Consider the following 9686-nt stretch of genomic DNA (forward strand, 5'->3'; position numbering starts at 1 on the left):
ATTTGTTTTCAAAGAAAAGAAAATATAAATATAATCAACGATATAATATGATCTAAGGATAGAGATAGTAGAGATTTCTTTTCCCATCTCATTGCTCGACTAAGTGCCCCTATTTATCCAGCTAGAGAAGCATTATTTAATGTTCATACTTCACTTGAATCATTCTCACGGTATTGAATTCATTTTCTTTAAGGTATTTGCATTGGTGAGAACGGACAAGGGTAACAAATCACTTCATAGAGCAGATTGTCATGTGTGTAAATGCTTATTAGAATTTCGTACCAAAGCTGAGGTAATAAAATATGTTCTTTTTAGTTCTTGCATAAGACAGTTTGTAATAAAATATGTTCTTTTTACTTGTTAGAATATATGGCCTTAAACGAGAGGGGGTGAATTGTTTAAGGGAGGTTGTTTAAGGGACCTAGAACCCTTCAAGAAACACACTCACTTTGGCAAATCACACACCAAGAGTATTGAGATTATGAGGAGGGTAGGAGAAGTTGGGCGTTCGAACGATTACACCACCTTCTTTTTCTCGAACTTTCCGCATGGCTATGGAGAACTGGATATGATCAAGGTATTTCAAAGGAGAGCTAGGGTGAAAGAAGTTTTCATATCACGCAAATTGAACAGATGGAGGAGAAGGTTTGGGTTTGTAAGATTCTTCGAAGTGAGAAATGTAGAACGTCTTGAGAGGGAGTTGGACAACTTATATATCGGGAGTATGAAACTCCATGTAAATGTGCCAAAATACAGAAGGCACCAGCCGGAACCTGCTAAGGAGAAGAGGAGGGAAAAGAAGGTCACTCACCTGGAAGAACAGAGGGATACAGGAAAAAATAAGGTGCAATGGGTTGAGAAGAAAAGGGTTAGATCGTATGCTGATGCTGTGAACGGAGAGGCAAAGGAAGAGAAGTGGAAGGGGCCAACGTTCAAATCGCATTCCAACACTCTGCCCTGGATGGTAAATAGTGTTGTCGGCCAGTTTAAGGAGGTTTTGAATGTGGACCATTTAAGAGAAGAGTTCGTCAAAGGAGGGCTGAACAGGATTTTTATACGCTATATGGGGGATAGATTAGTGTTGTTGACTCCAAGAGAAGGGGAGAAAATGGAGGATATAGTCAAGAGTAATAAGGAGTGGTTCGATAGCTTCTTTGTGGTTATCAAACCGTGGTCAGCGTCGTGTATGGCGGACCATAAAATTGCTTGGGTGAGGTGTTACGGGTTACCGCTCACTCTCTGGAATGAGGAGTGTTTTGCAAAAATTCTAGGAGATATGGCCACGTTAGTATCTGTGGACACAACCACTTTGCTATGGGAGCATCTGGAATTTGCCAGACTGCAAATCCGGCTGAAGAACCGAAGCAGCATCAGGGTGAAAAGGAGTCTGCGGATCAATGATCAGGTGTGGGATGTCCTTCTGGAAGAAGAATCCCCTGCATGCTATGAAGGTAGGCGCACAGATTGCTGGTTCAGTGAGTCGTCTGCTAGTGCGTCGTCATCTGGAACCTTTGTGGAAGAAACGATTTTTTTGAACAAAAGCTATGAGGAGGAGGTTGATCCCATGATTAGGAAGGCATTCCGCCTAGAAGGGGTGGAGGGCGGTGGCAAGGCGGAGGAAGGTGGAGAGGGGTATGCGAATAAGACAAAATTATCTCTTAAGGTACCTCCTGGCAATGGCAGCTTTGGTCAGGATTTAGTCTGCATGTCCAGCACGAAAGAAGGAAGGCTAGACAAGGTGGCGTGTCGAGGTGCTGACCTAGATGTGAACCCTGACCTAGGACGTGATTCACTGTGCAGAAGCCACTTTGCCTATGCTGAGCTGGCCAAATTAGTTGTGGATATAGAAAGAGTTAGCCCACGAGTTGAACCACCTCTTATTGTGGGCCAAGTGGAGGCCCATTGCTGTATGGTCCAATCCCCCTGTGTATCACCGGTTGGAAATGTAGTAGTTGGGCCTCACAAGCTGTGGGAGGAGGCCCGGTACGTAGCTGCTAACGGAAACTCCAACATGGAAAGCTCTAGTGGAGGTAAACAGGTGGAGGGGATTGGGGCGGTTAAATCTGGTGAGAGTCAAGTAAGTGGGTCAAGGAATCCAGGGTTGGTGAATGAGCCCATGCATAGTGGGCATCGAGGGAGGCACGAGTTCGACGGAGGAGAGGATATGCCAATACCAACTGAGAGAGGAGAGGAAGGCGTGCTTTCAGACAACAGGCTTATGTTATCACCACGACGGAACAAGATTAAAGGGTTGTTTGACTTGGGGGATTCTCCTCCCCTGCCGAGACGTTCAGAGAGAATTAATGCACGAACTAATCAGGCAGGGGCTTCATCCCATCTCTTACAAGGTAAGCCTGTTGAACCCATTTCTGATGGGGATTTCATTAACTGTAATTCTCGCCTTTGTGAAACTGGTAATGAGGTGGATTCACCCAAGCTGTGGGAAGTTGGGAAAAAAGTGGGGCTGATCTGCAGGAAGGATGAGGTGGAAGTAGTAAAGGAATATACGTGTCTTGAGGAGAGGGACTTGGAGTTCCTGCAAAGGCACGAGGAGGGTAAAAACTTAGCCCATTTATGATAATTGTAAACCTGAACATAAGAGGGCTGGGGGGAAGCACGAAGGCTAGTTACTTGAGACGAATTATAGCAAATGAGGGGGCAGCCTTTGTGTGTCTTCAAGAAACGAAACTGCGCGTATGTACAGACGCTAGATGTTATGCCCTTTGGGGGGATAACAACGTGGGTTGGGTTCATTTTGATGGAGAAAATGGCAGTGGAAGCCTTCTATCTATGTGGCGGAAGGATGTCTTTGCCTATGAGAGTCATGAAATGGGGAAGGGATTTATTGCGGTGGTTGGACAACACGCGAAATCAAGCTGTAGGTGTGTGGTAGTAAACGTTTACGCTGCATGCTCCTTGAGAGAAAAAATAGAGTTGTGGGAAAGGTTATCTACGCTTAAGTTGGCTTCTTCGGTCCTTGCCTGGTGCTTTTATGGTGACTTTAACGCCATAAGAAGACGAGGAGAAAGGAAAGGAGCAAGTGCGCGAGATAATCACACAAGTGAGATGGGAAGGTTTAATAACTTCATTGATACAAATACGTTGATGGAACTACCAATTGTAGGAAAAAAATACACTTGGTTCAGCTCAAACGGGAAGGCGATGAGTAGGCTAGACAGAGTGTTAGTTTCCGAAGAGTGGATGCAGGAATGGCCTATGGGCAAGCAGTATGTGCAACGGAGGGAAATCTCTGACCATTGTGCGTTAGTGGTGAAGTCAGTGGTCAAGGATTGGGGACCAAAACCCTTTAGAACCATTGATGCATGGTTTATGGAAAGGGGATTCACAGACATGGTGAAGGGCAGATGGGCTTCCTACCCTGATAAGGGGAATGCGTTTATGGCGTTTAAAGAGAAACTGAAATGTCTGAAGGGAGATCTGAAGGTTTGGAACAGGGATGTCTTTGGTATACTTGAGTCTACCAAGAAGAATATTCTGGAGGAGATTGAGATGCTCGATTGTCAAGCATGTAGTGGTGCCCTTGACGATGGTCAGAACGTACAGAGGCTTGGCCTGGTGAGTCGGCTAAAGGAAACAGATAGAAGGATAGAATCTCTTTTGAGCCAAAAAGCTAGGACCAACTGGCTTAAGAATGGGAATTATTACACTAAGTTCTACCACTCTTCCTTGAGGTGGAGACGCCTTAGGAATGAAGTCAAGGGTGTGGAGGTGGGAGGTCAATGGTGCGAAGAGCCATGTACAGTAAGGGGAGAAGCGAAGAAGTTCTTTGAAAGCAGATTTGCAGCAACGAAAGACTTTGGAGTTAGACTTGATGGGGTTGAGATTAAATCTCTAACTTGGGATGACAGTGTGAGCCTTATTAGGGAGTTTTCTGTGGAAGAAGTCAGGGAAGCTGTGTGGCTCTGTGAAGGCTCGAAAAGCCCAGGTCCTGATGGGTTTAATTTCAATTTTATTAAGAAAAGCTGGGAATTCATAGAAGGGGAGGTTATGACAATCATGAATCTTTTTCATGATACAGGTGTTGTTCCAAAGGGATGTAACACATCTTTTATTGCGTTGGTTCCGAAAGTCAGAGACCCTGTTACGTTGGACAACTATCGGCCCATCTCGTTAGTGGGAGCTATATACAAAATTATCTCTAAGGTATTGGCCGGTAGAATTAGGACTATCATTACCTCAATCATTGATGACTGTCAATCAGCTTTTGTCAAGGGAAGAGGGATTTTGGATAGCGTGCTGATGGCTAATGAGGTGGTGGAGGACATGAGGAGGAGTGGGGGACGTGGGTTGTGCCTAAAGGTGGATTTCGAGAAAGCTTACGATTCGGTTAGGTGGGAATTCCTCTATGATATGCTGCTGAGGATGGGGTTCCAAAGAAAGTGGATCAGCTGGATTAGAGGATGTATGGAGAGTTCCACAGTGTCTGTTTTTGTTAATGGAAGTCCTACAGAGGAATTCAAGCCTGCCAGAGGACTCAGACAAGGCGATCCTCTCGCTCCGTTTCTCTTTATAGTAGTAGCAGAAGGTTTGGCAAGTCTTGTAAGACAAGCTGCAAGGGTGAATCTACTCACTGGCCTCAAGATTGGGAGGAAGGAGGTTGAAGTGTGTATCCTGCAATTTGCAGATGATACCATGTTCTTCTGTGAGGAATCATACACCAACGTGGTGACTCTGAAGGCTATCTTAAGGGGGTTCGAATTAGCGTCAGGCCTGAAGATAAATTTCCACAAATCAAAACTAACAGGTTTCAATGTTCGTAGGAGTGATCTGGAGTGCTATGCCAAGACCTTGAACTGTGTTCAAATGGAGGTTCCTTTTAAATATCTAGGTCTTGAAGTGGGAGGGAACCCTAGGAAGACCAAATTCTGGGAACCTGTGCTGAACAAGTTAAAAGATAGACTGAATGTGTGGAAAGGTAGATGGTTATCCCTGGCAGGGAGAGTTTGTCTACTCAAATCAGTCCTAACCTCAGTTCCTCTATATTACCTATCCTTGTATAAAGCTCCGATCTCGATCTGCAAGAGTATAATCAGTATTCAGAGGAGGTTTCTCTAGGGGTGGGGGAAGGAGAACAAGTCCATCACTTGGGTGAGATGGGAAGTTGTGTGTAAACCAAAAGAGGAGGGTGGGTTGGGTGTGAGAGATATCAGAAAGTTTAACATAGCTTTACTGGCTAAATGGAGGTGGAGGTACATAGCGGAGGAGACGGGGAAATGGAAGGAGCTGCTTGAATCGAAGTATGGATTGGGAATCCAGTGCACGGTCAAAATGCAATCTTGGTGGTGGAGAGACTTGTGTAAAGTCTGTCGGGAGGGAGGAGGAGAAGGATGGTTTGACAAAGAGGTAGGATGGAAACTAGGATGTGGGGATAATATAAGGTTCTGGGAGGATGTGTGGATTGGTAATTGCAACCTAAAAACCCGGTTTCCTAGGTTGTATTCACTGTCTCTTAACCAGGGGCAAAAGGTGGAAGAGGTAGGTGTATGGGAGGACTTCGGATGGTGTTGGCGGTTAAGGTGGAGGCGTGAAAGATTTGTGTGGGAATCTGAGTTGGTAGAAGAATTTGATAGGCTTCTAGCATCGGCAGTAGTGCATAAAGAAGTGAAGGACCTTCACGTGTGGAGGAAAGAAGAGGAAGGGTGTTTCTCAGTGAACTCTGCTTACAAATGTCTAACAAAGCACGTAAGAGGCCCCCAACATGATGTCTTCAAGTTGTTGTGGGAAACCAAGGCCTTTCCTTCTGTGTTGACTGTAGTATGGAGGATCCTTTTGAATAGACTACCTACTAGAGACTGCCTGAGTAGGAGAGGGGTGTTGGTGGAAACAACCTTGTGTGCCCTATGCCAGTCCAAGGAAGAATCGTGTAATCACCTTTTCCTAGAATGCATATATGCCTATCAGGTGTGGTCCATGTGCTTTAGGTGGATTGGTATTCTGGGTGTACAGCATAATGATATTGTGGCCCACTTTGAGAGCTTTAACCTGCCTCAGGTTAGTCATAACCAAAACTTAGTTTGGAAAGGGGTTTGGGCAGCGATAGTGAGGAGTATTTGGGATCACAGGAATGTGGTAGTATTCAAGCAAGGTGTGGTAGATGCAGAAGAAATCTTCCAGCAAGCACAAATAAAATCTTGGCAATGGTTGAAGTATAAGGCAGATCCATTCAACTACTCCTTAGTGGATTGGGTTTTGAACCCTCTGTGTTGCATTAAAAGTTACAAATAACAGGACCTGTAATGGTACTTTAAGCGCAGAAGTGGGAAGTGGAAAGAAACGGGAAGAAACGGGAAGGAGCCTGTGTAAGTAAAGGCAAAAGACTACAACCACGGTGAAGCTATGTAGAGATGTGGGTTTGGGTCTGTTGGAACCGCTAGTAGGATAGATGCTGTGAAGGGGATGCTGTGGTAGGTTCAATCCTACAGAACCAACACTGCAGTGTTGGTGTCATTTGGTGCCAAGAAGGGGATTCCCACTGAAGTGTACCCGAGAGAAAAGGTGGTATTGTGGCTGCGTTGACTTTTTTAGCCAAGGAGCCTGAAGGAAGTGTTAAGCTGGAAAGGTAGGGAAGCACATATTGATGTGGTGTAGCTTTTGTTGCAGCCACCTTAGTGTGCTTTCATAAGATGCAATGCAGCAGTAATGAAACTTTGTTGATCCAGTGGTTTAATATGCTGGTGTGGAATATCGGTTGAGGAGATCTACGCTGGTGTTGACAACACGTAGATGGATTTTAATGGGGGCCAGCAAAGAGTTATGCAGGGAAATGTAAAATAAGTGAAGGGATGTGGGACGTAATTTGAGAGTCCGCTGGAGGATTTGGCAGGGCTCGGCCAAATCACGAAAGTATTATCTAGAGAAGTTTTGGAAGGTCGATGCAGCTAAAGTGGTGTTGCTACCAATCAGGTTAAGGCAGGCTGGCAAATATATGAAGGTGAGGAAGTACAACAAATAAGAATATGGTTAAGTGTCTTGCTGGATGTCGGGGATGATCCCTGGGAACGTAGGGGTTGTGCTGTGAAGGTTAGGATTAGCTGTCGGTGGCAGCTAGGGTCTGGTACACGATCCTGAAGCACTCCATGTGCAGGAAATATTCCTGTTAAGTTCAAACCAGGTTGGTGCTAGAGGCTGATGACGTGCTTTGTTGAGGTAACTGGTTGGTGCGGAGGCTTGATTCTTGGGTGCTCAGTAGAACATTGGGGTTGATTAATAGCACGGAGTGCAGTTCCGGGCTGCTGAAGTGTTGGTGCCCCAAGACCCCAACTGGTGCTGCTGACAAGGTGACCCTGATGGCAATTGCGGTTGCTACTTGTCAAGCAAGTAGTTATGTAGGAGCAAATTAATGATCATGATATGAAGCAAGAAGGAAGAAGAAAGACGTCACGGAGCTGTCGGGCAGCAGAGGAAGGGGTTTCTCCATGAGTAATTTGGTTGGTTTGATGATGCAGCTTGATCTGTCTATTTGATAAAGATCAAGTACTCTCTGGGTTGGGACTCCTAAGGTTTAAGTTCTCTAGGTTTAATCTCTTATACCGGTTGTTTGGTGAGTGCTTTATCTTGGAGTGTCTATGTATAAGGGTTGAGACACCCCTTAAGTGTCTCATTCTATTCTATTAATTTATTGCTGATCAAAAAAAAAAATGTTCTTTTTACTTGCATAAGACAGTTTGTAAAACTAGATGGCGATTTAATTCTCATTTTTTTAGTAGAGAAAATAGAAACTTGACAATGTAAATAAGAGTTGCTAGTATTTTTCTTTTTGCATGACAGGTGATGTTATTATTTATGCAGCAATCGGATTTAAGATTAGGTAGACAATGGGGTTTTGGACGTATTTACCTTGTTCGAAGATCCCGACGCCAACGCCAGAGAAAGCCTTTACTTATTATGAGAGGAGTTATTTGAAGAGGAGGTTTATTGGAAAATATTCTTTAATGTTCAAGTAAGAGCATTATAGAATAAAAATGTAAATATGAGTTAGTATGAGTTGAACATGAAGCTTTGTATGCTTAGAAGAACTATTCTGAATGATAATATTATTTTCTTTAATGATTATCTTTTCAATTATTTATAACTAATATAACATCTAAGATAATAATTGAGCATATATATTTGATAAAATTGCACATATTTAAATTATGATTTTAAATGTTTTTGATTTTTTGAAAATTGGATATTTTATATAGATTTAAGGTGTATTAAAAATAAATATTTTTTTTTCCAAAAACAAAACACATATAACGACGGTTCCCAAAGGAACTGTCTTTAAAAATATATTTTTTTTAAAAATAAATTATTTATTTAGTAGCTATTTATAACGTCGGTTAAAAGGACCATCGTTATAACACATTTATAACGTCGGTTGACAAACCGTCGTTAAAAGTGACTGATTTATAACGACACCTACAATAACGACGGTTTAAAAACCGTCTTTATAGGTCCTTTTTAACCGTCGTTAATGTACTTTTTTTTACTAGTGGAACTAGCAAAAAAGTGAGAAAGGTAGCATGAATTTGAGTGAGGAGTGATATATTTTGTGCATCTGCATAATTCCCCATCATTTTCTTTGTTTGATTTCAGCCTAACAAAGAGCTATCTTGATCTCCATTATATTTTCTGTAATTCCAAATTCTTATTTTTGTCTTACTATACATGGTAAAAGCAAGGCATGTAAGGTCTAGTTAAACAAGACAAGGTCAAATATAACTTAGGCCTTCCATATATAATATTTTGAAAGCTAAGCAATTGTTATAAGAAAAACACCATTGTTCACAATGAAACTACAACAAAATAAGAACAAAACAACAATTGAGTAACCTCGTGATCTCTTACCCATTAACAACTAATGACTTAGCACGCCCTGATGCAAAGGAAGTCGGAACCTGTATGTGAACACAAGGAATACAATTTTAGTACCTTTTTTGTTCTTACTCCAGAACAAATATTATTTTATGAAGTATAGGTCGGTGAAGGACTAACAACATTCTTCGCCAAAAATAATGCAGGTGCCTGTACCTCTCAAACATAAGCTCTGCTGTCCTGTAATAATAAAATCCAAATTATAAGTATTGGGATGAGCTCATAATTCTAGAAAATAAATTATAATAAGAATACCTTTTTCTCTGTTGTTGAGAGTTTGAAGAAGGCTCTGCAAGGAACATAGGATGTTCTTTAGGATAAATCAATAGGCACTCCCTACCAAAACCAGAAAGCATGGCCGATCAATATGCACTATCACTACAAGAAAAAAAGGTTTTAGTGGAGGTTATTTAGCGGAGGTTAACATAACCTTAGGAATTGATTTAATTAATGGAGGTTTTTTTTCTAAAACCTCAACAAAATAACGGAGGTTTTTTAACCTTATTTAAATTCCAAAGGTTTATTATTAGACCTTGGCAAAATGACGGAGGTTTTTTTAACCTTCATTAATTTCCAAAGGTTTATTTTAAAATCTCCGCAAAATAACTGTTCCGTCCGGTTGACCGGGACGTCTTCGTGCGCGACCTCAACCGTCAGCTAGGGATTCCTTCCCACTGATTGCCTGTGGATTCTTGCAAAAAAAAAAGAGGACAAAGAGGCGCCCTAGCGGCCGTTTGCACTCCGACGCTCAAGTCAGCCAGCAAGAAACACCAAAACTGTTCACCTCCGTCTCTGAGCACCGCGTATGG

General features: G+C 42.5%; 1 long non-coding RNA gene across 1 annotated transcript; it reads right to left on the minus strand.

Annotated features, from left to right (window-relative positions):
* Positions 1 to 8778: 8778 nt before the first annotated feature.
* LOC137836492 (uncharacterized) lies at positions 8779 to 9257 on the minus strand. The gene is made up of 3 exons (XR_011085306.1): positions 9133 to 9257; positions 9034 to 9057; positions 8779 to 8900 (listed from the first exon to the last, which is right to left on the minus strand). It is a non-coding gene; the product is annotated as an uncharacterized lncRNA (long non-coding RNA).
* Between the last annotated feature and the right edge of the window lie 429 nt (positions 9258 to 9686).

Source organism: Phaseolus vulgaris, chromosome 4 (genome assembly GCF_000499845.2).
Source record: "Phaseolus vulgaris cultivar G19833 chromosome 4, P. vulgaris v2.0, whole genome shotgun sequence".
In the NCBI taxonomy this organism is placed as follows: Eukaryota; Viridiplantae; Streptophyta; class Magnoliopsida; order Fabales; family Fabaceae; genus Phaseolus; species Phaseolus vulgaris.